General features: G+C 35.4%; 1 long non-coding RNA gene across 3 annotated transcripts in view; it reads right to left on the bottom strand.

The window, feature by feature from the left end:
* Positions 1-1097: 1097 nt before the first annotated feature.
* Positions 1098-6000, bottom strand: part of LOC145662599 (uncharacterized) — a 160829-nt gene continuing 155926 nt past the window's right edge. For all 3 annotated transcript variants that reach the window (XR_014127067.1, XR_014127069.1, XR_014127068.1), the window contains one exon: positions 1098-1286. This is a non-coding gene — a long non-coding RNA (uncharacterized LOC145662599). The remainder of the gene's footprint in view (positions 1287-6000) is intronic.

The raw sequence follows: 6000 nt of genomic DNA, 5'->3' as shown, positions 1-6000 counted from the left end.
AAAAAAGTATTGAAAACTATTTCCAAATATCTACGTTCCTTCCTCTGTTCATTCAAATCTAACAATTTTCCTTTCATTATGACCTCAACTATTATAAAAAAGTACATATCCACTATTATAAAAAGTGCATATCCAATAATGTCTTGTAAAACATTTTACAATATCTGCGTTCCTTTCTCTGTTGAATCAAATGTTAACAGAACTTTCTTTCCACATAAATTTTTGTTTTTATTATACCGTCAGCTACTGTCTGTTCCAAATGACAGGTTAAAGGAGCAGCAGAAAATTGTTTCTGAAATAGCATGTTTGATATTTATTGCAAGGATGCGATGACGAAAAATTATGATAAAAAATGTCCATGCTGTTACGCAACGGCACTATGGTTTCAGAAGCTTGAAATCTCCCTGACTAGTAGCAGAAATTCTGACAGTGAGAATTCCGTAACTTTTCTAGAAATTTCAAATTCTCTGACTCTTCCAGGCTATCTTGCTCACCTCGCAACCTTGTATTGCAAGTAATACAAATTTCCTCATAAGAAAGAGTAACCGAATGCTTCCTGTAGTTTTTTATCTTTATTTTTAACGCTGATCCTTTTTTTCTCATTTCATTTTGTTTCATCCTTCCTTAATTTTTCATTTCTGGTCTCGAAGGGGGGGGGGGTGGACCCCCCTTGGCTACGTGCCTGGTTCCAACTCCTCTCTTAATTCTCTATTCAAACCATAAGTGGTTGAAATTAGTCATTTCCGGTTTCAACATTTATCGTCATACGATGAAAATAGTCCTGAATAGTTTTTCCTCCGTTACACCAGTGAACGCTGGGATGATAAATTTACATACAAATCAGCCCTTAGGCAACTGACTCTTTTCTGCGTCATTTTCTTTCCCTGTGCGTCAAAAGGGCACAAAGATTTTGAAGAATAGAAAAAGAAGACAACAAACAATCTTTCCTTGCGAAAAAATATGCGAACGCCCATGGACATACAGTGTGCGCTTTTGCGTTTTGGGTATTTATGATTAGAGCTGTTGAAAGAAGACATCGGAATGTTAAAAGTAAAATTTTTATTATCAAAACATCATGTTACACATAAGGGAAAAAAATTACTCGTGTGTAAAAGAACAGACACATTTGCCACTATGTAACGTATCATGTTTATTTTCATAGCACATTCCTTTGACATTTGTTAGAATTGATTTGCAGAGCTCATCACATATTATGTGTTTCTGATGTGCAGGCAGATTAGAACATCGTTTCCCGTGTGGTAGACGAGCCAGCTCCATTCTACTCCCTGGAACAATGAAATCTCTTAACACCATTATTCAAAATAAAATTAAAATATCTTAATTTTAGTTTATTACGGTTTCAAACTATGCTAAGCACATGTAGCGGAAGGCCTTATAGAACAGCTATGTTCGTCCGTCTATCTGCCGACAGGTATCAGACCGAAAATAGTAAGAGATATAGTGAAGCTGTTTCTTTGCAATCGGTTCAGCGTCCCAAAAATAGGTTCAATCTCCTCTGTTAACCCCATATTCGCATCGGAAGTAGTTGAAATTAACCAATTCTGGTTTCAACGTTTATCACCACACAATAAAAATAGTAAAATATATTAAAAAGCTGCTTTTAGAATCGATTGAGCGTCTTTTAAAAAACATTTTCACTAAAGAGGTGGCGTGTGTCAATGAAAATTTGACCCACCAAAACCCACTGTCATCAGAACTGACCCAAGATCCATGCCTCCCTCTCTACTGACTTAAGACTTTACACTCGTAGTAAAATAAGGCTGTGAAATTATATCACTAATCGGAGTTTGAATTTCCAGGGCCAATTGCTTAAGCACCGGTGTTACAATACCGGTGGATCTGATCTTTACAATATAAAATGGTAAACTGTCATGGATCATATTACATGAATTTCAATTTAATTATGATATATAATTACTTCCTTGTTGAATTACAGATACTTTTCAGTGGAAAACAGGATGAAATTTGGAAGTATCAAAACAAGGTAAAATAGGCCAACGTAAAAAACGAGAAGAAAAAACTGTAAAATTGGACTTTCTCGAAAACCAAGTAGTAAGTCCTATTGCTATTATTACAGTTAGAAATATCAATACGTAGAAGTGTTTGAAGTTTTTTTCACTTAGGTATATTCAGCACAGTTAAGTAAATAGAAACAAATGAAAAAGGAATAAAAATGGAAAGTAAAACGTAGACAAATTCCCCAGTGTTCAGAAGATGCTGTCTACAATGGACTGAGCAGATTAGATCCTTGGATCAGAGTGGGTCACGTCCTATTGACCCAAGATCCGCTTCGTATCTGACTATCACTACTTCCAAATCTCTACCAAAACAAGAAATGGTTGAAAGTTATTACTACTTCTGGTTTCAATACTGATTTTCATAGAACATAACCCATAAAAGATATTGAGACGTAGTTCTCTGCAATGCATTCAGCGTCCGAAAAATGTCATCCATTCCCTTCCTTAAGCCTCTATTCAAACTGTAGAGGGCGGTTGTAGGTAGTGTGTAGGCAGTTGTAGGAATCGATCATTTCCGGTTTTAACGTTGATCGCCTTAGAGTTAGAATGGTAATATATAGTGAAAAGCTGGTTTTAACAATCGATTCAGCATTTTAAAAGAACGTATCATCACTACCCGCAACCTTGCCAAAACCGGAAGTGGTTGAATTTTACTAGTAGTTCTGGTTTCAATATTTATTTTCATAGAGCGAAAACAAGGGATTTCGGAAAACTGCTTTTTGACAGATTCAGCGTCCCAAAAATTAGTTTTATCTCGACTTTTATGTATCTGTTGAAACTGGAATACGTAAAAATCTATCGAATCCACTTTTTTTTTAAAAAAAAATTAAAATATAGATTGAGTGCCGCAAGAATATGTTTCATTCCTGATTATTTTTCTTTATTGCAATAGGAAATGATCAAGGGCGCCGATCCTGGGGGAGCCGGGGGGGCAAAGCTCATGTGGGCCCCCTATTGTATTTATGAATATACAATATTTGGCATAATTTGAATGCAATTTGTCTTAAAATCCTCATATATATACCTTCTGCATTTGAATGGGTCCCCCCAAATTTACAGAGAAATCAGCGCTCTTGGAAATGATAGACATCAATTAGGATAGCATTTCCGATTTGTGTTAAGCTCCGCACAGCCAAAACAATAAGATATATCAAGTAATGGTTTTTTAAATGGATTCTTTGAAATAGCTTCTATGTATTTATCTATATCAAAATGAAAGTGGCCATATTTGTGACTTAATAACTCTTGAACCACACGACCGATCTCGATCAAATTACCTCTCGATAGATGAGGTAAGGGCCTGGGATGTTTTTTATCATTTGACTTCGGTGATGCTACTTTAGGGAGGGGGGAGTTAAGATATTTAAAAATGATCGAAAATGAAATATCGCTGATTTGCTGCAACAGTGACACAACTCAGAAATCGCAACTTTTCAGAAGACGAGTTTAAAGGTTTCGACATGTTATAGTTTCAACAGTAATTTATATAAAGAAGCTGCTTTCCCTCAGCCAATTTTGCAATTTCAGACGTCTCGCTCTAGCAGTAGAAAGTAGATGCATAAAGAGCTATTTTTCTTCCCATTAACTCAATAAGGGTAATTTTTGAGTTGTGTTACTGTTGCAGCAAATCAGCGATCTATTAGTATCGAATCCATAGTTTTCGGAGTCCCTGAGATGAACAGTGATACTTTCGATGCCGTTTAAATTCAAATTCAGACCCGCAAGTTGGGATAAGGGGGAAGAGGAGATATATAAAAATGATAGAAAATGACCGATATTAGTGTCGAATCCATAGTTTTCGGGGTCGCTGAAATGAACAATAACACTTCCAATATAGTTTAAATCCAAATTCAGGCCCGCAACTTCGGGGAGGGAAAAAAAACCTTGCTTCTGACACGGCTAACTATATGTGGCAATGTCTCGACTTGAAAATCCAAAATATATATATATATATATATATATATATATATATATATATATATATATATATCCTCTGGTTGAAGAATGCAAAACAAAAAATAATATCTATCAGAGAACGCTTCAATAATAGTAAAAGGTGACTGACTAACACAACATATTACTATTTTTTCTTATTTTAACCAACGAAGCGGGTAGTTGACTCGTGCAAAATATATTGAAATTGAATGGCGATATTTTACATTACGTTTATAAGTTTGGTGTTGTGGCATAAGGTTGCCATGTATCCTGAATTAGGTGACATCCCGATTTCTAAGGAAATTTTCAGCATTCCGAATCACGCCTGAGAGGGACAGAAATTTTTAGTACAACTGTAAAATTTTACCCATGAGGAACCTATGAATGTCAAGGTATCGATATGTTTCTGTCGCTAAAACTTTCGTGTTGGTAGCAGTGCAATTGCCGCCCATCATGTTATTCTTTGACACTCAATGTTTCATAGCTTCTGTTCAACTAAGCGCCACCAAGCTGACGCTATACATGTTTTCTGGTTAGTGGTTTTTGGTTTAAATTTTCTTTCAAGAATATACTGTATGTATTTATTTCTATTGTTCTTAATCTTAAGAAATTGTTTCGTATATAAGTTTTGTGAAGGAGGAACGGATAATCTGCACATATTCGATAAGTGTATCTCGCTTTAGCCTTAGCAAAAGGTGGTAAAATCATCAGAGTAGATCGTTAATTGGTTGATTTGGCAAAACCGGGTGGAACTACATTGAGTCAAATGAGTGTTTTCATCCACGGCAATGAGGTTCTCCAACTGCTGCCGACTGAAAATCGGTCGCTAGTAGTTACGATCCGCGGCGGTTTCTGAGTGCATTGGGTTATATGTTATCCACAGCGGTTCGGTTTGCCAACCATCCGCAGAGTTACCAACTTCCATGGTCACAGCCATCCGTTGCTTGTTATTGTTTGAAGTGGACGAATCTAAAAATATGAAAACGGACAAATCTGTAATTAGCAAAATTTTGACAAGAGTGTCATTTTATTCACCCCCCGCCCAGTAAGTTTATAGAGAGGGAGAATTTTCTTCCAAAAATATTAAACAGTGAGAATTTCCCTTCATCCCCCAGGATTTTGCACCTTACTTGACAGGAACTACTGTCTTTGCAAAATGGGCTTTACTTGGTTGTTGCATGAATTCCTGCATTTACAGTTAGTTTGTTCCGCCATAAGGTTCGGTGTGAAATACGCGAAACCCAAGTGATTTCGTGTTTACATTCAGAAATCAGCAAAAACTGTAGTTAGTGCATTCTGGTTTCAGACAAGGGGGGTCGATCCTGGGGGGTCCAATACTCATGAGGGTCGCCATGTATTTTTATGAGCATGTATTTTTTATAGTGTGTATTTTTCTTGTTATATGTATTTTTTATGAATACACAATATTTGGCATAATTTGAATTCAATTTGTCTTAAAATCCTCATATATGCCTCCTTAGACCCTTGTCTGGAACCAAACACACATCTGAATGGGCCTCCCGAAAGTTACAGAGAAATCGGCGCCCTTCGTTTGAGGCAGCTCAAATCATATCATCACTGATTGTAATAATAATAATAATAATAATAATAATAATAATAATAATAATAATAATAATAATAATAATAATAATAATAATATTATTATTATTATTATTATTATTATTATTATTATTATTATTATTATTATTATTATTATTATTATTATTATTATTATTATTATTATTATTATTAGTTTTCCTGTTTTACGTGGATATGAAATAACTAAAACAAACCATTTTTATATATAGGCCTACTCAGGGGCGGATCTAGGGGGGGGCGATCGCCTCTCCAGAATAGGATATTTCTTATTTTAGAAATAAAACTTATCCTAAGAATTTTTATTTTTGTATTATAAATGTAAAATAAAACCCATTGACTTCGAACGACCGCCCCCCCCCCCAAAAAAAAATATTCAGCCTGGATCCGCTCCTGGGCCTACTATTTGTTTTTGGCACCAGTTGATATC

Source organism: Thermobia domestica, chromosome 10 (genome assembly GCF_964235325.1).
Source record: "Thermobia domestica chromosome 10, izTheDome1.hap1.1, whole genome shotgun sequence".
NCBI lineage: Eukaryota > Metazoa > Arthropoda > Insecta > Zygentoma > Lepismatidae > Thermobia > Thermobia domestica.
The sequence above is the reverse complement of the archived record's forward strand: the minus strand, read 5'-3'. Positions and strand labels throughout refer to the sequence as shown.